Below are 27,735 nucleotides of genomic sequence, written 5' to 3' on the forward strand. Positions count from 1 at the left end.
GGAGGGGGTTTCCGGTCCGCGCCTCGCGTCAGGACCCCGCCCACCAAGCCGGGGCCCAAGGCCCCGGCTCCGGTACCGGCATCTGCCGGTGGCCACAGCAACGTCATCTTGGCCATGGCGTACAACATTGTGGACGGTTCGTTTGATTATTATTACAGTTTTGCTAAAACATATTTAGACGTGTTTTAAGTCTTGCACATCTAAATCTTATGCCATTGATTTTACACAAAGATTCGTGCAAGCATTTTTATTATTATTAGTAATGCAGTTTTGTCTACGTTCGGATTGATTGATGGAGAGATCGGATGTCCTGACGTACATGCATATGCATCCATAACAGGGACTACACCGAAGTGAAGGTCCTCCCGTCCCCTCCCTCCCACGAGCGCCGGGGGGGGGGGGGGGGGGGGGACCCTAGCGCCGCCTCGAGCTCCCCCCTCGACGTACTGGCGGGCAAAACCCCGGCCAGTGCTGGCGGCGGCGGGGCACTTTACTTCCCCTGCTCGGCCCGGCGGGCGCGGGCCTCAGGGTCGGGCGGCGGAGACGCGGGCTGTGGGCGTCGCATGAAGGGGCTGCAGCAGCTGTGGTGCGCGGTGGGCTCCGGCGGTGACGGTCGGCCAGTGCTGGCGGCGGCGGGGCACTTTCCTTCCCCTGCTCGGCCCGACGGGCGCGTGCCTCGGGGTCGGGCGACGGAGACGCGGGCTGTGGGCGGCGCGTGAAGGGGCTGCAGCAGCGGTGGTGCGCGGTGGGCTCCGGCGGCGACGGTCGGCCAGATCTGGGCCCCAGGATGAGATAAGAACTTTTAGAATGTAATTTCATAAAGTATGTCTGGGTGATGTCATGACGAGATAAGGGACTTTTAAAAAGTCATTTTAAAAATAAAAATTGTGATGGTCTCATCACGACTTATTTTCTAACGCGTCATAACGAAAAAAATGTCGGTGATAAAACTGCATTGATGGACACTGCATGAGCTAGACCGATGAGTGAGTGCCTCGCCTTGACCTAGCGTAGCGGTGTTTATAATAATTAGTAATGTGGTACAAAAAAATATAGCTGTGTATGAAGGCAAAATAGAAATTTAGTCATTTTTATGTAGCTTACAAAAATTAACCCTTAGAAAGTTGTGTCAATTTTTGAGGGCTCAGCGGTGTACAAGACATGGAAAACTTTTTTTTATCCAAATCGAGGGACTGAATACAATCATGAAGCGACCCCTGCAGACCTCCTGCGACGGTTCATTATGTTCATTATTTATGGATCTGTTTTAATTTTTGTGAACATATTCCAAACTTTAATAGACATTTTTTATATTCCCTAATATGTTTTGAATACTGGATATTTTTAAAAAATCATGAACATTTTTTATTTCCTGAAAATTTATTTGAAACCGTGATAGTTTTTTATAATACGTGAACAATTTTTTGAAATCATGATCATTTTATGATTTTCCAAATGTTTTTTTAATTCACAAACAGTTTATAATTTTTCAAGACTTTTTTTGAAATATTTTTTTCTGGAAATCACGAATAAATTTAAAGAAGAAAAAACTAAAACAGAAATAAGAACGTGAAAGGCAAAAAATGAAATAAAAACAGGGGCGTTGCAACCTGCAAATGGGCCGGCCCATTACTGTGTGCGGGAGGAGTAGGCGCACTTGCGAGACGAAAAAGAAGGGATAAAAAACTAATGATTATAAAACCGGGAAGAACGATTTGGAAAACTAGAATGCCCACCAGAATCCATCATGATCACCCACCACCCCCATGCCGCGCCCCTGACAGTCGATTAGTCTACCATCAACCATAGCATACATTTGACACATATATAGTGAAATCCGATCGCAACAGGTACGCACCCATTATCTAAACACATGGTGGTGGTTCTGGAACCAGAATACATGATACCTACTCATTTGGCAACTACTTTCTGTCACCAGCAGCTCTTTTCTCGTTAACAGATGAACTTAGCATTGATCAAAGATGTCATGTCTCAAAAATAAAACAAGATCTTGATTAACAGAGATCAGAGACAGTCGATGCTGATTTTGGCATCGCCAACAATCGGTAGCAATGCCTGCACCAACGCGCTGACCCTTGGATCTTCATCTTGGCGTAGATTTTGATCCACTCAATGCAAAGATAGTTGCTTGAGTACGATGCTGCTCCTGGTGATGGCAAAGCAGTACATTCCTCCTATAGTGTCAACATTAAGGTAGTTTTGCTAACGACACTTTAATCGGCTCCTGTGACCTCATCATACAGATGAGAAAAACAATCCAATATTTGGCTAGAACACAACTACATATATAACTCTTTTGGAAGAACTAGAATGCTCAGCAACCATAATCCATCATGTCTTCTGAACACTCAGCTAGTTTACGTTGACCAACTAGCTCAATGAACCATCACCATTATATATAGTGAAATTCGGCCGCAATGAGTGCACACCCACTATCTAAAAGCATGATCTCTGAACTCACTTTGCCGCTGCTTTCTGGCAATGATTGCGGCGTTTTTCAGTTAACATAGGTGTTAGAAGTATAAACGTAGAGATAAGAAGAGATAGAGATAAACTTAGTTTAAACACATAATATCTTGCCTTCCTTGTACTTCAAACCTCTACACCCTCATGTACTTCTATATATACCCCATATGAGGGTCAGTTCAATACAACATAACACAATATTTATCCATCCTACAATTTCCACATGGTATTAGAGCGGTTAGTCTCGCGACGCCGATCCTAGGTTCCTTTACCACTTCCGCAGCGCGCCGCTCCTGGGGAGATTAATCTTCTCTCCTCGGGGGCGCGGCACCCGATCGATCTAATGATTAGATCGGTTTCATAATTAAATCAATTTCAATTTTCGAAATTCTATTAGGGTGTGTTTAGTTGCTGGAACGGACTGGAATATCACGGGTCCGACCCATTCCGTCGCCCGGTTCTTGTGTTCAGTTGACAGATGGAACGATCACCACCTCGTTCCCACGGGCCGAATATTCGCCCCATATGCGGAACCGGGTGAGACCTCCAAAACGAGCGGACCACGCGGAACCGGCTCTCTCCTTGCACTCCCCGGTCCTATCGCCTCTCCTACCTGCTGCGCCGCCTCCCGCTCGTCTCTCACTCCCTCGATCTGCGCCGCACCGCCCACCCCGATTCATTCCCTCACCGCCGGCCAACTCCTCTCTCGATCTGCAGCGCTGCTCCACCTCCGGTCCCTGATCTGGCCATCCCAGGCTCATCCCTCGTCTCCCTGTGGCGGGCCGATTCCCTGGCTCGCGGCAGATGGATTTCTGGTGGCGCTCCTTAGCAGCAGCGCCCTGCGGCGGATCAATTCCCTCGCTGCTTGCGGCGGCGGCGGCGGCCGTGGAGGAGTAGAGCCGCAACCACGGAGCAGCAGCAGCAGCTGAGCCTGGCAGCGGAGCAGCAGCAACAGAGAGCAGCATCGGCTAGTACAGAGACAAGTATAGCAGCAGTATGAGAATTGCAGGGTGTGTATGTTGGATTGATTCAACAGAGAGCTTAATTAGTATAGCAGCAGCATTAGTTTTTCATGATTTTTGCTTGATGCGTATGTTGAATTGCTTACTCTGTTGTTTCTCAGAACTCATGCCCATGCCGCGGATCACGGGAGGGCAGTTTCTTCCACTCCACGACGACACCAAGCGATCTGCATCGACCTCACGCCCCCTGCCATGACTCCATGAAGCGAAGGCCCTCAACGACTCGCTACACACGGACGTGACCTCGGCCAGACGGGTCTGCAATGGCGCGACCACATCCAGATGACTCCATGTGTTGTTCGGCCAGCATGCACCGCTTCTGGCCCCACGTCACAGGCATAGCCTCCAGGCTATCGAGGCATTTTTTTTTTGGAAAAAGGGTGACTCCCCGGCCTCTGCATCAGAAAGATACATACGGCCTTAGGCTATCGAGGCATGCGTGATGCACTAGGACTCCATGCAAATCAGGGACTTCGGCTGACGGGCTGAGCGGCGACACGCAAGCAATACTGCCCATCCACGCACATCTTCATCTTCATCTTCACCGACAGAGGAACGACGAACAGGAGCTTCGTCATCCACTGTTTTGGTTACCGGTCGAAATTTCAAAATTTTTCATGGTTACCGTGTATTTCCGTGCCCCTCGGTAAATCGCCATACCGAGCAAAATTTTTGAATTTAAACACTCGATTTACTGTAAAGTATGCTAGGATCTAATTAATGACATGAGAGTTGGTGGTCTCCTCACCATCGACCACGACTACCTCGACCACGGCTACATCACCATGATCGGCTACCTCGACATTGACATTAATGGCTACATCTACAGCAACATATCGGCAACAACTCCAGTCAACATGATCCACGTCGTCACCAACGTTCACGCCACTCCTGCTGTGTCTGCGGGAGGGAAGAGAGAGGAGAGACAAGGAAGGCACTAGAAGGGGATGCAGCCACCGCCCTGGGTGCCGACCCATCAAAGATGCACGTAATGATGGTGAAGCGGAGAAGACGACGCGAGCATGATACTTCAAATTCAATCGTAATCATCCGCTTCACTCCCGCTACGACTGAGGGGGAATGTTAGAAGTATAAACGTAGAGATAAGGAGAGATAGAGATAAACTTAGTTTAAATACATAATATCTTGCCTTGTACTCTAAACCTCTACCCCTCGTGTACTTCTATATATACCTCATACAAGGGTCAGTTCAATACAACGTAACATAATATTCATCCATCCTACAATTTTCACAATAGGAACCTCCAAACACCTTTGTCTCAACAAATTAACTTAGCACTGACCAATGGTGGCAGGTGCAAAACAAAACAAGGTCTTGATTCACATAATTCAGCGACGCTCGATGCTGATTTCCGCATCACTGACCAGTAACAATGCCTGCACCAACGCACCGACCCTTGGATCTTCTTTATGGCAGTGGATCTTGATCCTCTTGATGCAAGGGAAGCTGCATGCGCCTGACGATCCTGCTCCCCTTGATGATGGCAAAGCAGATTTCAATTCCTTACATTTTCTACATTCCTCCTGCAGGGTGTCAACATTAAGGTAGTATATCAGTAAGGACCCAAGGGGTTCTGCTGTTCCAGCAGGTCAATTGGTATTTAGAAATGGTTCTGAGTGGGCACCATTTTCAGAGCATTTTCAATAAATGGTCCAAATGTAAAAATACCTAACTTTTGAACCGTATGGGGCAAAAAACGCTGCTTCAACAGACGGTTCATATGTAAAAAAATAATTGGACCGCGGCCTTTCGCGCATGTAAAATTGAAAAAATTATGATGCAAATTTACATCACGAGATTCAACTGGTCCAAAACCGCGGTTGCCCGCCAAACGCCCAATCGCCACTTGATTCCGCTTCCGCCTGGCAACCGCCTGCCCGCGACCGAGCACCCAGCCGCCGAAAGTCGCCGTTGCCGTTACTGCCACCGCCCCACATCACCGCCGTCGCCCTCGGCCTCCTTCCGCCGCCCTAGCCCTTGTTGCCTCCCCCGCCGGAGAGCGTCTCGCAGCCGCCCCGGCGCCGCCGTTTCGGGAGGCAGCCGGCGGCTGGATTTGCCGACTCCGGTGGTCCGCCTTGCTCCATTCTCCTCTGCGCCACCGCCGCCCTAGCCCTCGTCACCTCCCCGGCCGGAGGGCGTCAAGCAGCCGCCCGGTGTCGCTGTTTAAGGAAACAGCCGCGGCTGGAATCGCCGACTCCGGCGGTCCGCCGTGCTCCCTTCTCCACTGCGTTGCGGTGCTCCCTTCCCCTCTGCGCCACCATCCGCAGCAGTTCTCCTCTGCGCCGCCGTCCGCAGCAGCGACCAATCGAACCGCCAGCTATCTTCCTCCACCCCGCGCACAAGATGTTCGACAAAAAACGATGAAACAGCAGCCGCGCGGTCGCCGACCGGTTTTGCATCTTCGTTTTGAACCATCTGTTGGAGTTGCTTTTTTTTACATCTCCGTTTTGGACCATCTGTTGGAGTTGAGCCTTTTTCGAAGATGTAAAAAACACTTTTTGGTGCTCCAAATTTGGACCATCACCTGTTTGGACCGTCAAAATTTGGACCATCTATTGGACATGCTCTCAAAATGATCACAACGAGTTGAGTAGTTTGATTATTCGATTTTCTCAAGCTAACTAGCTTGCTAAAATAGTACCAGCACTCTCCCTCCTCCACCGCCATCGCCTCGGCCTCGCCCAAGTCGCACGCGAATCCCGCACGCGGACGGAAGACTACTTCTTGTATATGTAGAGCGTGGTCTGGTGGAGATAACTGGCTGGCTCTCTCGAGAGATGCAGCCGCGTCCATGGTCAACGGCAAGGCCGTGCCGTGGATCGGTGAGGTGGCGCAATCCAGGCCGCTCATGGGCATCCCTAGATGGATGCATATTCATTTCGTTTTATGACCCCTGTTTTCAAAATGCATGCTATAAGCTAGCACTCAGGTCGCTCGGTTCCTTCCATTAATTATTGGCCCACGCCTCCTTAAACTGCCAAACCGAGCACCATATTCCAACGCAGCCAAAGGCCGCACTGATTATTCACAAGTCAACGATTACGTGCGTAACCCGACCCAAAGCCAGTACTGAGACCATGCAGAGCAATTTGTTTGCTTCTTAGTAATTACACCAAGATTACTTGCTGCTGCTACTACAAGGGCATGCATGGTCTCAAAATTGTTCAACTTCCTCTGTTTTCTAGCAAATTAAATTTCAAATTCGGTCTGCTTTTTTCTTTGAGGATGCCAGAAATATATAATGTTGATTACACTCAATTCTTCTAGAGTGATTTTCTTTTTTACTCCCTCCATTCTATTTTTACCCTGCATATTAGAGTTGATTGAAGTCAAACTTCATAAAGTTTTGCCAATTTTATAGGAAAAAGTACAAACATTTACTATATAACAAATCTATATGATGTGTTGGTACATTGAATAAAAATATCTAATGGTTTTCATTTGTTATTGTATATGTCAATATTTTTGTTTTGTCAAAGTGTACAAAGCAGCTTGACTTTGAGTAAAGCTAATACGCGGATCAAATAAAATAAAAACGGAGGGAGTACTACAAATGACTGGGACAGCAAGCATCTTCTGCTTCCAAAGACATGGCTGTTGACAATATTTATGTTCAGCCTCATTCATTGGTTGTTGACAATATTTCTGATTCCCAGTAAAAAAAAAGAGAATGAAACAAACAAAAGACAGACTGCGAGGCCACACTAGTGCTTCCAATACCGCAAGTACTACACATGCAAGATTGTAGCAAACACTCAGCCAATTACAACAATTAAATTGGGATTTCCCCCTCTCTACTTTTCCTCGACAACCCAACCTAGATAGATCTCCTCATCACACCGTGTAGATCCCATATGCTTTCCCCTCCTCCTGTAATCATAGCCAAAGTACCAAGTCAGGTTTCTCTAGCAGCACAAGAAAAGACAAAGAAAAAGGCTACCAAAACAAGGGACAACAAGCCTACTTCATTCGAATTCGACAACAAGCAACATTATCTCAACGTCAATGGGAATACAACAGGTACAGCCGTGCAAACAGAAGATGTTACCCGAGCCCCTCTCGGTGGTTAACCAGGATGTTAATCTACAAGCAGTAGAACGATCCCCAGAAATAAATCATCACAGAAGGAACTTTGGTTGCTACTTGAAGCACACTCAGTTACTCGACCTTGTTTTGCCTGGTTACTCAGCTGTTACTTGACCCTCTTTAACTCTTCACTGTGAACAGTAGCAGTTAGTGTCTCCAAACTATGCTAGAGCAGTGAAGCGAAAACTTGTCTCCAAACTATCAATGCCAAGTAGGCACTGCAGTTCTCTTAAGAAATTAAATTCTACATATTCCGGCAAGGTGACAAACGCTCTTCCATTTCAGAAGAAGAATGAGAAACTCTAGTTGCTACCTACAGTTTCAGGGAATGGCAGAGCTGGAACGGAACCTCGGAAACAAGCAAAGGCAAAGCATAACATGGCATAGCATGCATACAAGCTATTTATTTCCCAAGGAGCCACCGATCAACATATGTTGATTGACTTGGCAAACATTATACTTGCCCTCCAAAAAACGTCGACGCACATGCATGCTCACAGCATCTAAGTTTGCTCATCCTACTTAGAATCACCTACGCATAGGAAAATAGAACAATGTAACTGGCAGCACAAATAGCTACTATGGTCAGAAAACTCAAGCAAGACGACCTTCTACCAGGGGAGCTGCTCGATGGCCGTGGGCACACAGACCATGAGAGAAAAACAAGGGAGAGCAACCGAAGTGGCTTACCTATGCCGTACTGGAAGAAGAAGCGTCCAAGTGAGGCGCCACTCAAGAGTGAGCGGCGACACAAGAAGAGTTGCTTCGATGACAAAACTCGACTCGTGTTGGATGCTGTGGTCGCCAAAGGCACAACCATGGCGGTCCCGTGTGGTGCCCGTTCGGTGACCACCCTGTAACAGCAACAAAGAGATAAGTTCTTTCTCATTACATCTAGCTAGCCTGCTCTGTACATGAACACTGGAAAGTATATACATCAATAGAAGGACCAGAATCATAACAGCTTAACATGCTAAAAATGACCGAATCATGATAATGGTTAAATCTCATAGTGACAGAATCATATATTGGAAGAAAGGAAGACTACATATTGTCAGTCAAGCAGAGTTCAATGAGTCAACAATATACTTTTTCTGTTCTCCCTATTCCCTTAGATGAGTCGAACAGAGTTCGGTTAAGTCAAACAGAGTTCTAGCCAACAACACAAAAAGAAGACTACAAGTTTAACCACACTGCCCTTCAGTTAGGCAACAACAAGAGTAGGCAGCCTAACATGTTAACATCCACAACGACAGCTAGCTTAATTTGTCAAACAAGAAAAATAGTACATCTTCTCATGTTTTCTTTCATGTATGACAGAAGCAACAGATAGTTTGCTCAGACAAAACAATAAAATTTAATTGAGATCAGAAAACGAAATCATAGAGCTGCGCTTACAGAGTATCATCATTGCAAGCCATACAAAAAAAGAGAGTTATATTTACCAAGAAAAACCACTCTACCATGCTCACTACAGCCCGTGCATCAGTTACAAACATACACAAGTAACAACACCATGCTCCCTACAGCCTGTGCACCAGTTACTTCATGATATGAAGGAACCGAAACACGTGGGAGGAACTACATGCTCATTTCCAATAGAGAAGAGAAAGGAACCCAAATTAATGTTGTGTCTAAGAAATGCCCGCATACACTTTATACAAGTTAAATCACCATGATACGTCAACATGCAGCAGGTATAGGCTTGCAGCAACTATGACATGCCAAGAAAGTGCTTCTATGGTCACAGAACTCAAGCAACACGAACTACTGCCAGTGGAGCGGCTCGATGGCCGTCGGCACACAGACCATGACATAAGAAATAGGGCGGAGCAACTGAAGTGGCTTACCTATGCTATAGTGGAAGGAGAAGTGCCACCGGAGGCGCCACTCGAGAATGAGCGACGGCGCAGGCACAGCTGCTTCACCGACAAAACACAGCTCATGCTGGACGGCGGAGTCTCCATGCCGTGGTTGCCAAAGGCACAACCATCGTGGTTCTATAAGGCCATAGGCCACGGTGGTGCTCGTTCGGTGACCACCCTGTAACAGCAAGAAAAAGATCAGTCCTTTCTCATCACATCCAGCTAGCCTCCTCTGTACATCAACACAGGAAAGTGTATATACATAAAAAAAGGACGAGAATCATGTCCTTATCAGCTTAACATGCTAAAAACTAAACCAAAGGTTTTGCCAAAAAATTCTTGATTCCAGCAAACAGCAGTCTGAATGAACAAAGTCCATACTCTCAGGGCCAGGAAAAAAAGCAGCAAGACTACATATATCGACAGTCAAACAGATTTCAGCAAGCCATCGGTATCCTTTTCCTTTTCTACCTTAGACGTGGCCTCAACATCATTGTCAGGTCAACAACACAAAAAGAAGACTACAAGTTCAAACTTTTTTGCTCTTCATTTAGGCAACAGCAAGGGCAGACAGCCAACAACGGAAAAAGAAATGCAGTCACGAAGCAGTAGCATAAACCAGCCCAAGTATAGTATTTCTGTTCTTGTCCCGGCTTAATTACAAAAGGGGAGTGACCTTTGTTTAATAACCAGTGCATATGATCCAGTATAATCATCCCAGAAATAATCATGTACGATCCAGTACAAGCATTTCTGTATCACACCATAACACACAATATATTCATACACAAAGCCCTTGAGAGATGACCAAATAAAACAGGCAAATTATCCTGTTAATGGCATGCTACAGTCAAGAGGATTGGTGGCCAGATGACCACCACCACCACAAGCACTTGGTCATTGGCATGATGGCCGGCACAACATGGCCATGATGGTCGGGCTCCTTGGAGCATGTGAGAGGGCAAGAGAAGGAACCGGGTGTCTTACCCATGCAGGAGTCAAAGAAGAGGCGGCCGGAGTCGATGCAGGCGAGGAAGATCACCACCGTGTGTCGGGGTTGCAGTATGCTGTCACAATGCAGGACAAAATGGGAGCACAATGGCATGATGATCAGAGCACAATAAAAAATGAAATCACACAGGCAACAAAGAAATGATGCATATGATTTACACCAAGGTTTTTATCATTTGGGCACAGATAGCAGCACTACGATACAACAGAATCAACATAGCTACATACATGCGTTCTTTTTAGTATCCACGATGAACATGCCTCCAGTACATGTGTTCTGCTTAAAAGATATTGTTCATCATACGGCATGCTAAAACAGCACACAGATCGCACTACATACAGACAGACCAAGATAAACACATTATTCATTATACAACATCATTTACAGGCTGACCGTGGTAGCATGCACGCTGATAGACTGACTAAACACTCCCTGACAACTAGGCATGGCTTTATGCATCATACAAAGTTAGCAGATAGATCGCACTACATACAGACGAACAGAGGTAAACACATTATTCATTATACGACATCAGTACAGGCTGAACCGTGATAGCATGCACGCCGATAAACTAACTAGACACTCCTTGACAACTAAGCAAGACTTTATGCCTCATACAAAGTTAGCAACCTCGTTTATTTATAACAGCGCCGCGTAGATAGAAACCTAAGGTTTTCACTGCAGCTGAATCAAAAAAGCACAGAGACACATGAAACAGTCATATAAATTCAATGGACTCCGATATATCCTAAATCAAAAGGGCAGCAGCATTCTTACAAGTTTATCTCAGTTAGTTTCAACCCTTTAGCGGTTCAGCAAAAGAAATAGACAAAATATCACCAAAAGAAACAAGTTGAGAGCCATGAGGCACTTTGCATCTTGTGCCAGCCAAACAATACATCTGAATTCTCCAATCAGCCAAGCACTGATCAACCTCGTCACATGCTAAATAAGACAGGATCAACTGATGCACTTACGCTTTGACAACTGTCTCCTCATATTTGTCCTCAAGACCCCTGGCCCTGTAACAACCAACCACGACTTCCACGTATTTCTTCTCCTCTCCTGTCATCAATATCATCCAAAGAACCAAGTCAGGTCTCTCCAATGAACACAATAACACAAGGTAATGACAAAAGTAAGTGACAGCAGGCTCATGGATTTTCAGGTTGCACGAAGAATTCTAACAAGGACGGACCCGGACCAATGAGTGTGTTGCAAATAGCCAAAAAAATTCTACAAAATGTAGATAATATAAGCTTCAGCCAAAAATATTGCCCTAAGCATTTGCTCTCAAGTGAACGAGGCCCACAAATCATTGCCAGATTACATACATCTCCTACCACAGCAAATAGATCACACTTCACACGGTAAGACCAAGGTAAACCTTTTAATGTTCATTATACGGCATCAATACAAGCTGACCATCATAGCATGCACGCTAAGAGACTAAACGATGCCTCATAACTAGGCATGACTTTATGCATCTTAAAAAGTGGGCAACAATGCCACACACATAAAAACATAAGGTTTTCGCTGCAGCTGAATTACCAAAGCACATAAATACATGAAACGGTCATATACTTTCAATGAACTCAAATATGTCCTGAATCAAAAGGTGCTTCTTCCTAAAAAGGTCAGGGTGCCACAGTGCTGTAGCTGAACAATGAAATTAAGCATGACCCAATTGGTAGCAAAACTATATGAACGAATTAGATAAATTGGTTGCTTCTAAAAAGGTCAAGGTGCCACGGTACTTATTACTATGTAATTACTGGCAGGTTAATTGTCTGGAAAACAAGATGCAATGGTGTATAACACACAGTGATAGATGTGCAAGGGAAAAGACAACAACAATGTTTGTTAAAAGAAGGATCGAGTTCTACGGACTGATTAGTTAGTTGACCACAACATGTTAAAGAATAATCGAATTCTTCTACTTACTATGGCAACACCTAGAAGGCTAGAAAGAGAGTTTTTCCCCTGCTGATCACAATCAGAAGGGCTCATGGGGCATTCGCAGGTTCCCCTAGACATTCGCCACCACCTTTGCTATGATGAAACCCATCTTCGGGTTTCCCTGGTGCTTGCCTAAGGTGGCAGGGTTGCTTGCTCATCACTGCACCAAACAGTTTCCAACAAACACACGGTCAGGTGTCACTGGAACAAACAGGGAGCAACACATAAGCAAAGAGGGAGCGATTGACATCAACTTCAACACTAATTCAATACCACACACTTCAGCCCAGCAGGGACACAACGCAAAAGCAAACCAAATCTACGAGTATGATACAACAGAGAACAAGTTGAGGCATCTCCCACACTCGCAGGAAGCCCTCACTTTGCATATATCTTGAACCAGCCAAACTACACATCTTAATTCTACCATCAGTCAAGCACTGATCAAGGTCGTCACATGCTAAACAAAACAGGATCAACAGATACACTTACGCTTTGACAACCGTCTCCACACATATGGCCCTTGACCATATCCTCAAGACCCCCCTGGCCCTGTAACAACCAACCACGACTTCCAGGTGTTTCTTCTCCTCTCCTGTGATCAATAATATCCAAAGAATCAAGTCAGGTCTCTGCAATGAACACAAAAACACAAGACGATGACAAGAGAGAGTTACAACAGGCTCATGCCTTTTCATGTTGCACAACATTCTAACAGTGATGGACCCGGACCAACGAGTCTGTTGCAAATAACCAAAAAAATCTATAAAATGTAGATAATACAAGTTTCAGTCAAAAATATTGCCCTCAAGTGAATGAGGCCAGCAAATCATTGCCAGATTGCACATATCTGCTATCACAACAGATAGGTCACACTTCATACAGTCAGACCAAGGTAAACATTTTAATATTCATCATACATCATCAATGCAGGCTGGCCATCTAGCATGCATGCTGAGAGACTAACTAAACACTCCCTGGCAACTAGGCATGACTTCATGCATTATACAAAGTTAGCAACCTCGTTTATTTATAAAAGCGCCACGTACATAAAAACCTAAGGTTTTCACTGTAGCTGAATCACCAAAGCACAGAAACACATGAAATGGTAATATAAATTCAATGGACTCCAAATATCCCAATCAAAAGGGCAGCAGCATTCTCACATGTTTAAACTAAGTTATTTTTAGCCCATTAGTGGTTCAGCAAAAGAAATAGATACATATCACTAAATGAAACAATTTGAGTGGGGTTTTTCCCTTCTTTTCGGTTTTTTACTTCTGCCCTACACATACACACGCATGATCGTCAAATCGATTGTCGGAACCACAATCACCCACGGCTCGATGACCGGTCCATCTTAGAGAGAGAGAGAGAGAGAGGACTCACTTGAGCCGAGGAAGAGATGGTGGGGTCCACACAATTAATGATTTGGGCGATGAGATCTTATGGCTAGCATCGCCAGCCACCACAATGACCATACGATCAGCCTTCTGTATGAAGTTGCAGAGCCCCACTTTTCCTTCAACGTAGAATGGCGACCCTGGGATTAAGCAACAATCCTGAGATAACAAACAGAGCAAAGTGATCAGTGGTCGACTCAGACATTACTACCATGTTGACTAGTGTAATGAACTTATAGGATCATAAGATACCCACATCACAACTTGCTAGAGTAGCATACTGTCATGTTCGTTACTGTAATTAACTAGCTGAGCACATTTAGCATCAAAACAAAGAAGAATTTGAAGCATGCTGAGGTCAAACAGGGACCTAATAAGCCACTTTTGCTAGGCAGCGATGGCAACACCCACATATCACAAACAAATTGACAAGCTGAACAATGTTAGCACTTCAAAAAGAAATGTTTCTCAGTTTATACTCTGCATCCTCAGCTGCGGACTTCACATTTCCAAGATTATAAAAGCAAACATTCTGGGATTCATAGGCTAATAAGCAAGATGGCTACTTAGTGCTAGAACAAAAGTTTGACAAGTAAACAATTTAGCCATACACATATAGCACAAACAAAAGCAAATGCAAATCAGTCAGAAAAGGTAAGCTAATTAGCTCCACTCACACGGCATGGTACTTGTGACCAAAGTCAAGGGTTCTTATGACTTCTCTTGACTCATGCTCCTCCTGCAAGACACGGAACAAACACACTTTAGAAACAAGGGACAGATATTGGCGGCAAATCTATATATTTGGTTACCTCAGCTGTCAAACGTTTTAGATAAATTGACTACTTCTAGAAGGGCAGCAGCATTCTCACAAGTTTAAACTGAGTTATTTTTAGCCCATTAGCAGTTTAGCAAAAGAAATAGACAAATATCACTAAATGGAACAAGTTGAGAGCCAGGGAGCACTTTGCATCTTGTGCCATCGAAACCATACATCTGAATTCTACCATCAGCCAAGCACTGATCAAGGTCGTCAGTTCGTCACATACTAAATGAAACAGGATCAACAAGATACACTTACACTTTGACAACCGTCTCCACATTTACAGCCCTTGAGCATAAATATCCTAAAGATCCCTGGCCATGTAACAACAAACCACGACTTCCACGTGGTTATTCTCTCCGGTTATCGACAATATCCAAGGAACCAAGTCAGGTCTCTCCAGTGAACACAACATTCCAACAAGGATGCGGACCTGTGAGTGTGTTGCAAATAACCAAACAAATTAAAAAATGTAGATAAAACCAGCTCCAGTTGAAATATTCTATAAATCATTGCCAGATTGCACATATTTGCTTAAACAGTCAGACCAAATAAACATAATATTCATCATAAGGCGTCAATACAAGCTGATCGTCATAGCACGCATGCCAAGATACTGACTAAATGCTGCCTGATAAGTAGGCATGACTTGGTGCATCATCCAAAGTTAGCATTATTACAAGTTTGACTAAGTTATTTTTAGCCCTTTAGCGGTTCAGCAAAAAATAGGCAAATATCACTGAAAAATGATGCACATAAACAAACTTGGTATTGATGAAGACAAGAAACATTCCAGAGCCTCTAGAAGTTGCTTAAGCTAAAAAACAGCACATCATGATTATTTACAAACTTAGATTGTTCAAGAGACCAAAGTCAAGAAAACAATATTTTTGAGTTCTGACAGTCCACCTTCCACAAATAGCCAGAGTGCCAAAGTGACGTGCTTTGTAGATGCTAGATAGCATAAGTAAATGCAACCTCCGTCCCAAATTAATTACGTGTCTGAGATTTGTCAAGATAGGGATGTACCTAACACTACAACGTGTCTAGATACATCTGTATCTACACAAATCTAAGGCAAGTAATATGGGACGGAGGAGTAGATAACCGATAACTAATAACTAGAATCAAACATATTAAAAACAGTTTTGTCCCTTATCAGTTTTACTTCTGCCCTACACACACATCATCATAAGCGGCGGCTCAATTGTCAGCACCACAAATCGCCCACGGCTCGATGGACATGAGAGAGAGAGAGAGAAACCATGGACTCACCTGAACCATGGAATATATGGTGAGGTCCACACAATTCATACTTTGGGCGATGAGATCTTGTCGACAGCATCATCAGCGACTACAATGACCATATGACCAACTGAAGTCAAGGGTTCCTGCAAGACACGGGGCAAATGCACTTTACGAACTAGAGACAGATATTGGCGGCAAATCTATATATCTGGTTATCTAGATGCCAAACGTGGTACATGGGTATATTGACTGTTTTAGGCAAACTGACTGCTCCTAAAAAGGGCATGTTGTGTATGTGAATACTGGCAGGTTACATAGCTTAGAAAATAAGATCCCAATGGTGTATCACACACAGAGATAGATGTTCAAGGGAAAAGACTACCTCCATTGCATTAATCATTTGACCACGACAATGTTTGTTAAAAGAATGATCAAATTTTATTAGTCAGTTGATCACAACATGTTAACTATGGCAGCCCACTTACTATTTCAACACCTAGAACTGGAGAGTTTTTTTCCTGCTGATCATGGTCACAACTCACAAGAGCTCGTGGAGCATTCACCGGTTCCCCTTAAGCTTCACCACCATCTTTGATGTGATGGAGCCCAACTTCGGTTTGCCTGGTGCTTGCCAAAGTTGGTTGGCAGGGTTGCTTGCTCATCACTGCAGCAAACAGTTTCCAACAAACACACGGTCAGGTCTCACTGGAGCAAGAGTATAGGGCGACAACAATGTAACATACAACAGCTATGCATACAACTTAAGGATATCATCAAATATACCACATAGAGTGATCAGAAATGAACTAAGGCACCATATTTCAGAATTCAACATAGCAAGTTTTGCATCGAATTATAATGCATCAGAAAAAAACCAAGGAAAGAAGACTAATTATAGCAAAGAACTATAATGTATGTATAAAGGAAAATGGGGACTTCGGAGTTACAGCAATGACCACTCAACTCTACTTCCAGACTAAAAACCTTGGAAAGAAAATACGTGGCACTCATGAATACTACTATTACTACTACTATTAATGGAAAGTTTGCAGGTAGCCAGCACTTTTTGCAGAGTCTAGGTTGACCTGAAAGAAACATATACAAAACTCAAAAGCAGAAAATGTGTGCCACTGTCACAAAGCCAAATCAAATGGCCTGTCTTGTCATGCTGCCGCACAAGAAGCAACTAAATGCTAGTAGATGTAAAAGGGAGAGAGAAAGAGAGATTAATGACCTGCAGCAGTTGCAGAGAGGGGGTCCAAGTTGATGCTTGTGGTCAGCAGGTCCTCCCTGCAAAAAACTTTGCTTTCTGTTAAAATCAATCATCAAGCCAACTATTGTTTAATAAGTAACAAAAGAGCAAGTATAAATAAACAAATATTATTTGTTTTCTCATTAATCTTGGGCATGGCATGGGTGGCTAGCTCTGTACACAAACGGGAATCAAAGGCAATAACAATGCAATAGACGACCTCCTGTCTACTCTTAGCGAATAAGAAATCAGTAGGCCTAGGAAGTAAGGAATCCAACAGCCAAACAAACTAAACTATAAAGACCAAAGCATGGCAATGCTGGCTGCAGGAAGGGACCATGCCCAGACTTTTTTTAGCAGCAATCACATGGCAGTTTCATTAATTGTACTGATAACTAGCACCTCGTTTAAAACAGTGCCACACACATAAAAACCCAAGGTTTTCGCTCTAGCTGAATTACCAAAGCACATAAACACATGAAATAGTCATATGTTTTCAATGGACTCAAATATATCCTGAATCAAAAGGGCAGCAACATTCTTACAAGTTTAACTAAGTTATTTTTAGCCCTTTAGCGGTTCAGCAAAAGAAATAGACAAATATCACTGAAAATGATGCACACAAACAAACTTGGTATTGCTGACCACAAATACAATTCCGGGGCATATAGCAGTTCAGAGACCAAAAGACCAAAGCCAGGAAAAGAGTATTTCTAAGTTATGACAGTCCACAAATAAGCAAAGTACCAAACTGAAGTTGTTAGATATCTTAAGTAGATAGATAACTACTCCCCCTGTCCCATAATGTAAGACTTTTTTGACACCATGACAGTGTTAAAAACTTGTTATATTACGGGACAAAGGGAGTAATAACAAGAATTAAACATATTAAGAAAGTTTTTTTTTCTTCTAATCGGTTTTACTTCTGCCCTACACTAACACACGCATGATCATCGACTCGATTGCCAGAACCACAATAAGCTCAATGACCGGTCCATCTCTCTATCACACACACACACACACACACACACACACACACACACACACACACACACACACACAATGACCAAGGACTCACCGGGGCTAGGGAGAGACGGTGAGGTCTGGGCTGCACCCTCAGCCACCACAATGACAATATGACCAGCCGTCTCTGCGAACTCAAGGAGGCCCCCTTTTCCATCTAGGTAGAATGGGATTAAGCAATGATTCTGAGATAACAAACAGAGCAAAGTGATCAGTGATCAACTCAACTCGACATTACTACTAGGTGGGCTAGTGTACTGAACTGAAAGGATCATAACATACCCAGATCACGACTAGCTATAATATCATACTGTAATGTTGGTTACTGTGATTAATTAACTAGATAAACATCTTTAACATCGATCAAAGCAGAATTAGAAGCGTGCCGAGGTTAGATAGGGACCTAATCAGCCAGTTTTGCTATCATAAGTTCATTCAGCCAGTTTCTGATCACGGTGAGGTCCACACAATTCATGCCTTGGGCGATGAGATCTTGTGGCCAGCACCCAAAGCCACCAGAAATACCATATAACCAGTCGTCTCTATGAACTCAAGGAGGCCCCTTTTCCATCAAGGTAGAATGGTGACCTAGGATTAAGCAACAATCATGAGATAACAAACAGAACAAAGTGGTCATTGGTCGACTCGACATTACTACCAGGTGGGCTAGTGTAATGAACTTAAAGGATCATAAGATACCCAGATCACGACCAGCTACATTAGCATACTGTCATGTTGGTTACTATAATTAATTAAATAGCTGAGCATCTTTAGCATCGAACAAAGCAGAATTACAAGCATGCTAAGATTAAATAAGGACCTAATCAGCCAGTTTTGCTAGGCATCGATGGCAATGCCCACATCTCACAGAAAAATTGACAGGCTGACCAATGAAACATAAAAAAGCATGGTCCAAGTGACAACAAGTAGGCTTCACACCTTCCACAAGCAGATTGTCAAGCTGAAAAATGAAATCTAGAAGCGAGATCCAATTGACAGCAAATCTATATATCTGCTGGTCCCAGCTGTCGAACGATTTAGATAAATTGGCTGCTGCTAAAAAGCTCAAGGTGCCACAGTACTTGTTACTATGTAACTACTGGCAGGTTAATTGTTTACAAAACTTAGAAAAACAAGATGCAATGGTGTATAACACACAGAGATAGATGTGCGAGGAAAAAGACCACAACAATGTTTGTTAAAAGAAGGACCGAGTTCTACTGACTGAATAGTTATTGATCACAACATGTTAAAGAAGAATCAAAATCTTCCGCTTAATATGGCAATACCTAGAACCGGATAGCTTTTTTCCTGCTAATCACAGTCATGATAGCTCATGGAGCATTCACCGGTTCCCCTTGACATTCGCCACCATCTTTTCTATGATGGAACCCGCCTTCGGTTTTGCCGGTGCTTGCCGAAGTTGGCTGGCAGGGTTGCTTGCCCATCACTGCAGCAAACAGTTTCCAACAAACACACGGTCAGGTGTCGCTGGAGCAAGGGTATAGGACGACAACAATGTAGCATACAACAGCTATGCACACAACTTATGGATATCATCAAGTGTACCACATATAGTGATCAGAAATGAACTAAGGCACCATTTTTCAGAATTCAACTTAGCAAGGTTTGCATAGAACTATACAGTATCAGAAAAGAACCAAGGAAAGAAGATTAATTATAGCATATAACTATATATAGTGTATGTATAAAGGAAAATGGGAACTTTGGAGTTACAACAATGACCAATCAACTCTACATCCAGACTAAGAACCTCAGAAAGAAACATGTGTGACTTATGAATACTACTACTGCTATTAAGGAGAAGTTTGCATTCAGCCAGCACTTTTGCAGAGTCTGGGTTGATCTGAAAGAAACACATACATAACTCAGAAGCAGAAAATCCGTGCCACCGTCACAAAGCCAAATTGAATGCCTGCCTTGTCACGCTACTGTATGAGAAGCAACTAAACGGTAGAGATCAAAAAGGGAGAGAGAAAGAGAGATTAATGACCTGCATCAGGTGTGGAGAGGGGGTCTAAGTTGATGCTTGTGGTCAGCAGGTGCTCCCTGCAAAAAGTTTTGCTTTCAGTTAAAATCAATCAATCAATGAATCATCAAGCCAAGTATTTTTAATAAGTAACAAAATAGCAAGTACAAATAAATAAATAAATGTTCTTTGTTTTCTCATGCATCTTGGGCATGGCATGGATGGCTAGCTCTATATACAAAAGAGAATCACAAACTCAACTTTCAGGAAAGTTCATGCATATTTCCATGCTAGCCTACCAAACGATTTGTGTCAGCTCAAAAAATAAACTTGCACATCAGAAACCTAAACAAGATGATACAGTTGATAGCAGGTGTGTTGCTCGACAAGTCAATCAAATTACCCACTGCAGCAAGCCGTTTATGTGTGAACCACTGCGAACAGCAACCGCTCTACGCCTCTGATGCCACAATACGTCTCAAAATGTACACATTATTTGTTCATAGAACTTAGAAAATAAGATTCCAATGGTGTATGACACACAAATAGATATACAAGGGAAAAGACATCCCTCCATTGCATGAATCAGTTGATCATGACCATGTTTGTCAAAAGAAGGATCGAGTTATACTGATTGATTAGTTAGTTGATCACAACATGTTGAAGAAGAATCAAATTCTTCTACTAACCATGGCAACACCTAGAACCAGAGAGCTTTTTCCCTGCTAATCACGATCACGAGCGCTCATGGGGCTTTCACCGGTTCCCCTTGACCTTCGCCACCATCCTCGCTATGATGGAACCCACCTTTAGGTTTGCCTGGTGCTTTGCGAAGTTGGCAGGGTTGCTCATCACTGCAGCAAACAGTTTCCAACAAACACAGGGTAAGGTGTCACTGGAACAAGAGGATAGGACCACGACAATGTAGCATACAACATCAATACACGCAACTTAAAGCAGCAAATAGGCAGAGGTACAGGATGGTCCTGTCCTAATAGCTACCCTATTCTATTTATAATAGCACTTCATTCAGGGTACAAATATTTAGTGGAGCTCATATTAGAAGGGTGCTCTGCCTTAAATAATTGAGCCATGCAATACTGCACTGGCTGGAAAAGAAGTATAGGACACGGACAATGTAGTCTATAGCAGGCTCTACAAACAGCCATAAATCAACTAATACACCATGATACGGAACAAAGGGTTCTTCCCTAACAAGTAATACTATCATGCTTCACAGAAAAGCACTACCCTGAACCATTAGAATTTCTACTCGTCTAGTACAAGGACATCTCTCTCTCTCTCTCTTCCATATGATCCAAAGGTTCCAATATCAAGAATGATAACATAATCCAGTTATACAAAAACACAAGGGGAAATTTAGATTTGCCAGCACCATGACTTGACCAGGAAGATCAATTGTAGCAGCAAACCGTAAAATAAAGCAAATGGGAACTTGGGAACTATCGGAGTGGGAAACAGTACCATCTTAAAGAGCCGCAATAACCTCTGGGCCACGGAATGCTGCCGCCAGTTCAGGGTCCTGTTCAACAGAGAAAGGAGACCATTGCCATAAGGTACCTCTGTCTAAATATTTTGAACCATGCAATGCCACTACCCTGACATGGAAAAGAAGCATAGGACAATAACAGTGTAGCCTTCAATACCTGCGCACATAGCCATAAAGTAGCAAACACACGGTGATACAAAATAGGTGTCCCCTAAAACATAATGCTTTCATGTCTTGGCACAAAATAGCACAAGTTTTCTATAGGCATAATGCTTCTTTCTATGCATATAAGGTGAATATTTTAACCATAAAAAGCTAGCCTGAATCATTAGAATATCTACTAATCTAGTATGAGGATATCATAAAAAAAATCACGTATAATGATCAGAAGTGAACTAAGGCGCCATATTTCAGAATTCAGCATAGCAAGTTAACATAGAACTGTACTGTATCAGAAAAGAACTAAGGCAAGAAGATTAATTATACATAGAACTATATTGTATACAGGAAAATGGGGACTTTGGAGTTACAGCAATGACCACTCTACTCTGCATCCAGACTAAAGACGTCCGAATGAAATATGTGGCACTTATGAATAATACTACTATTACTATTAAAAGAAAATTTGCATTCAGTCAGCACTTTTGCACAGTCTAGGTTGATCTGAAAGAAACACATAGAAAACTAGGAATCAGCACTGGATGCCACAGTCACGAAGCCAAAACGAGACACTGCTGCACGGGAAAAACAAAATCCTAGAGATCTAGAGGGGAGAGAGAGAAGCTTACGGTTGCGTACGCGAGCGGTGAGGCAGACGCTGAAGGAGCATACCATCTTCTTGATGTGGAGGGTGCAGCAGACGCAACGCGTGTGAGCCATGTTAGAATTTTCTGCAAAAAAAGAAGTGATGGTTAAGTTTAAAGATTTTGTTACCACATCCTTCACCATTGGAAAGATTTGACAGATAACCTCAACTCACTTGCATGGGAACACACGTGCAGTTCCAAAATTCTTGGGCCGCCTCAGCGGCTTTCCCTGGTTTAAAGAAATTGCGTAACGCCAAGGTCAGGCATAAGTAACAAATTTCTGTTGGGAACATAAACAAAGGGTGGATTTCTAAGAGCTCATGAGGCGACTAATTAATGACCTGTAGCAGTTGCAGAGAGGAGCTCCAGGTTGTTGCTTGTGGTCAGCAAGTCCTCCCTGAAAAAAAATAGTTACAACCAACCAATGAATCAATCATCAAGGAGCTCATGAGTCTATAATAAGCTCGAGAATACAGTAGGCATAAGAAGAAAGAAATCCAAGAGCCAAACAAACTAAAGTATAGAGAGCCATATTGAACAACCGAAGCATGGCAATGCTGGCTGTAGGAAGGGAGCTTTCAGATTAGACATTACTTGCAATTGATACTTGCCAGGCAAGTAGCACTTGCAAGTAACGGCAGGCAGACAAGAAATGGTTAGGTAAGGGGGGGGGGGGGGGGGGGGGGGGGGGAGGAGGAGGAGCACCGGAGGACTGACCCCATTGGATGCCCTAGTAGACGACCCCGATGCACCTGCCCTCGCCGTCGACCACGGGTAGGTCAGATTGGGTGGCGAAGAGGGCATCGATGTCAAAGAAGACACTTTGAGAAATCTGTTCAAAATATTGGAGACATTAGTACACAATGAACTAGAAATTAATCTTTGTTCAAAATATTGGAGACATTAGTACACAATGAACTAGAAATTAATCTCCGTAGATTACTGGCACTTGCACATACAAAGATGTACACCTAATACTAGCAGTACTTTCATTAAAAAACAGAACATGGGAATAATGCATGTCGTAAGCATGTACAATAGAGTTGAGCAACTCCACGGCAGCACTTGACAGTCACAACAAGAACTAATTCTGTCAGCGCATTTATCAAAAACAGAACATGGGCTTGGACTTGTTACACGTTGTGCCGACAGTACTAAAGCCAAGAGTAGTTTCCCTCCCCACCCAAAATAAAACAGAGTAGTTGTTGAAATAAACCAACCCCTCCAAAATAAGTAGTTTTCTAAATTGCAAATTATCAGGAGTACGGTCGCACACGGCTGAAAGTATCCAACTCGCTCTCCCACGTCCAGAGTTGCAGAAAATGAATAGACGCCATAACTGGAGGAGAAGAAAAGGGGTAATAAGCTTCCAAAAGTTACATCTAGCACTAGCATATGGGTGGAGCCAAAGCACTTGTCAACATCAGTCAGGTAGCAGGATTCAGTGTGCAACCTATGTATCACATAAAAATAGAACTGAAGAGCAGTTTTCCATTTGAGTTTGGTGTGATGAAATCTAACACTATATGGGCTGAATCAGGACGCTTGGCAACATCGTTCAGGTAGCAGGATTTAATAATTTGCAACTTACATCTAGCACTAGTAATATGGGCCGAAAACCAGGGCACTTGTCAACATTAATCAGGTACTAGCAGGATTCAGTGTGCAACTTATCATCACATAAACATGGAAGGATCTTAAAAACTGAAGAAGAGTGTTTCTAGCTGCGGCCTGCATCTCCATGCCTTTCATAACTCCCTCCGAATTGCGAAGAGGGCATCGATCTCAGCCAGCCTCCGTTCCGGCGTGGCCACCTCCACCGGGCGCGACATCATCTCCCCAAGCTACGCGGTGCGGCTCATCTGCAGTAGACCAACCCAATCTGTTTCATAGCCGATGCCGAAGATGCAGTGGGCCCGTCCAACGGAAGACGCCAAGGCCAAACCTAGCACCTTGCAGCTTGCCTGTCAAAGATGGAAAGTAATTTCAGATCTCTCATAATTGAATTGCTTGCAGTATGACAACCAAAAGTGTATACTAGTACTGAGCATGTTATGCCTAGTAAGCGGAACAGACTATGAAAGCTTTTTAGGAGTTCACGATGATATATATGTGTGCCCCCAGCATGCATCTATCTCTCTCAAATAGTTAATTAAGCAGAGACTTGGCATATCTGAATTGGTTGAACTGTTGTACTAACAACCATAAGCAATTTTTTCTACCTAAGACTGAACCTGGAGCATGCATATAGATGACAAATCTCAGTGACAGGCAAGACAAGGATAGTTGTTAACTAGTAGCAATTGTGAAGCTCAACGATGAAGACATGTTGGTGTCTTGGAAAAGAATTTGAGTCTGCACGCGCATCACAAGACAGAGGAAAAAAGTGTGTATATATATTTATGATAAGCTGAAACATTGCTCCTGCCATTCAGAACAAGATGATTATTCGTTATCAAGGAACAAAGAGTATTTATTTGCAGAAAATAAAGAATATTTATTTGCGGCCACTTAATATATACCATCCAGAACAAAAAAAGTAAAACTTGTTGTCCTAAGTGCACACCACAATAAAAGGAATCAATCGCGTGAGATGAACCGACAAGTAAAATAACGGCTTAAACAGGTTGGCATGGTTAATGCTGGACTGCTGCCCCTGCAAGAGCCCTAGTATTCTGGAGTCAATCGCGTGAGATGATCACGTCTAGGCCCTCCCCTGTATGACATACTGGGAAACAGGATGAGGTTGGTATGGCTAGTAAGCGGAACAGACTATGAAAGTTTTTTTTTTACCATATATGTAATCCCCTAGCATGCATCTCTGTGTGAAATACTACCTCTACCTCTGTTTACAGAGGGAACAGACTACTTTAGTGACCTAAAATATTTGTTTACAGAGGGAGTGGTTAATTAATCAGAGACTTGGCATCTCTGGATGTATTGCACTGTTGTAGTAACAACCATGAGCAATTTCATCTACCTAAGACTGAACTTGGAGCACATAGATGACAAATCTCAGTATCTCACTCGTAGCCAAGACAAGAATAGTTGTAAACTAGCAATCGTGATGGAAGCTCAACGATGAAGACATGTGTGTGTCTTCCAAAACAAAAGAAGCTGAAGGTTTCAAGTATGTCCACACATGGCAAGGCAAGGCAGAGGGGAAAAGTATGAATATTTTCTCGTCTCCTCACGGACGGACGGACGGACGGAAAAGAAAGCCACTGTATTTTCAGAAAGAAGAAGACAGGTGCATCAGATCAGGACAAGTTAATGTAAGGGAAGAAGAGGAAATCCAATATGGGGGAATACCAGCAGCTCCGTCGCGTCCCCGAGCCCCTCCGCTCGTCTCCTCACCTCACGGACGGGCGCGCCGTCGGTTGTGTCCGGCCGGGATGGATGGATCTGGCATCTGGGGTGAGGAAGAGAAGTCAAGAGATGCGCCATGGCCGCCGGCGCTGGATCTCCTTCTCCTCTCCTCTCCTCTCCTCTTGTCTCGCCTTGCGATGAGGGGAGAGGGGAGAGGGCTCAGGCCGTCGGCGAGGTCAAAGGAAGGAAGACGAGGGCCGGCGGTGGGATGTGGGAATCGGGAGAGGTGGAAGACGAGAGAGCGGCTCGTTTTTTCTTTTTATTTATGTATGTATAATAAAAAGCGAATTGAATATTTCCGAGGACCGAGGGTTAATAAATTCGGCGGCACGGATCCAGGTGCCATCCAGCTGATCCATCCAACTCATATAGCCATAGTTCAACATCAGAAGAACAAGATGCTCCTGCTGCTTCCTGCCATACTCTACATTTCCCACCGCATCGTGCGGCGTACTCTGCCCAAGAAGAAGCCGAGCAGCCATGGCCTCACCAGCCACCCGCTGCTCGGCCACCTCCATGCGTTCCTCAAGAACCGCCACCGCTTCCTCGACTGGTCGACCGACCTCATCGTCGGCAGCCCGGAGCGGAGGATGGGCTTCTGGATCCCCGGGATGATCACGTGCATCATCACGGGCAACCCGGCCGACGTCGAGCACGTCCTGCGCACCAACTTCGCCAACTACCCCAAAGGCGACAGCACCATCCCCGTCATGGGCGACTTCCTCGGCCACGGCATCTTCAACTCCGACGGGGAGCAAGAGCGCCAGCCGTGAGTTCACCACGCACTCGCTCCGCGGTTTCGTCATCGATTCCGTGCAGTCCGAGGTCAGAAATAGGCTGCTGCCGTTGCTGCGACGCGCGGGGGCCAGCGGCGGCCACAAGGTTCTCGACATGCAGGACGTGCTCGAGCGATTCGCGTTCGATACCGTCTGCATGATCTCCTTCGGCCACGACCCATGCTCCCTCGCCGACGACGGGGTATTGACAGATGGCAAGTCAGACTTCATGCGACCTTCTGTCAAGGCTCTTGGCGAGCGGCGGTCTGGGAATAACAACAGAGGCGACCTTCTGTCAAGGCTCTTGGCGAGCGGCGATCACAGCGACGAGGCGCTCCAGGACATCGTCCTCAGTTTCCTGCTCGCCGGCCGCGAGACAACATCCTCGGCGCTGACGTGGTTCTTCTGGCTCGTGTCGTCTCGACCGAACGTTGTCGCACGGATCGTCGACGAGGTCCGCTCGGTCGGTCCACAACGGGCACCCACCCTGGCGATCCGTTCACGTTCGATGATCTCCGGAGCATGCAGTACCTGCACGCCGCGCTCACCGAGTCGATGAGGCTCTACCCACCGGTGGCGATTGACTCCGTTCCTGTACACGGTGTTCCACGCCGGACCGAGGACGTGCCTTGGGAAGGAGATGGCATACGTGTAGATGAAGTCCATTGTCGGCAGTGTTCTCGAAGAATTCGTGGTTGACGTCATGGCCAACAAGGCCGGCAGCGGCGTGCCAGAGCACGCGCTTTCGATAACCCTGAGGATGAAGGGTGGCTTGCCTGTCCAAATAAGGAGAAGGCTGGAAGCCTAGGACGACCAGCAAGCTGCTGGAATGCTGCTGAATGTTCACGGCACCCTATCACGTGGTAGTAATGGTTGCATGCGCTGAGGGCGCTACGCTCGTTGTGTTGTGTACCTACCTTGTGAGTGACAGTGAGTCGCTAAAATGTAATATATCTATACCTATCAATAAAGGATGTAATATTTATGGTCTCGTCTACCCTGCCGCACTCCATGCAGTTTTCTGTTTTGTTACATGATAGATGAAAAGTCTTTGTCGCTAGCTTACCAAGCTGACCGCTTGG

At 44.5% G+C, this 27,735-nt stretch overlaps 1 long non-coding RNA gene and 1 pseudogene across 9 annotated transcripts; one reads left to right on the forward strand and one right to left on the reverse strand.

Annotated features, from left to right (window-relative positions):
* Positions 1–7,105: 7,105 nt before the first annotated feature.
* On the reverse strand, positions 7,106–23,346 carry LOC123110060 (uncharacterized). Of its 9 annotated transcripts, XR_006453125.1 has the most exons (24): positions 23,226–23,346; positions 22,850–22,905; positions 22,682–22,737; positions 22,491–22,592; positions 21,678–21,735; positions 20,882–21,046; positions 20,217–20,272; positions 20,087–20,138; positions 19,492–19,652; positions 18,606–18,790; positions 18,258–18,387; positions 17,162–17,217; positions 16,413–16,591; positions 15,955–16,070; positions 14,938–15,112; positions 14,534–14,595; positions 13,843–14,015; positions 12,946–13,048; positions 12,439–12,613; positions 11,472–11,559; positions 10,470–10,549; positions 9,468–9,660; positions 8,308–8,471; positions 7,106–7,401 (listed from the first exon to the last, which is right to left on the reverse strand). It is a non-coding gene; the product is annotated as an uncharacterized lncRNA (long non-coding RNA). The 9 variants fall into 9 exon arrangements; XR_006453127.1 differs by lacking the exon at positions 20,087–20,138 and having other exon boundaries at positions 21,000–21,046; XR_006453130.1 differs by lacking the exon at positions 20,087–20,138 and having other exon boundaries at positions 16,470–16,591.
* Positions 23,347–25,746: 2,400 nt separating this feature from the next.
* LOC123110059 (cytochrome P450 94B1-like) lies at positions 25,747–27,461 on the forward strand (annotated as a pseudogene).
* The last annotated feature ends 274 nt before the right edge of the window (positions 27,462–27,735 follow it).

Source organism: Triticum aestivum, chromosome 5B (genome assembly GCF_018294505.1).
Source record: "Triticum aestivum cultivar Chinese Spring chromosome 5B, IWGSC CS RefSeq v2.1, whole genome shotgun sequence".
NCBI classification, from domain to species: domain Eukaryota; kingdom Viridiplantae; phylum Streptophyta; class Magnoliopsida; order Poales; family Poaceae; genus Triticum; species Triticum aestivum.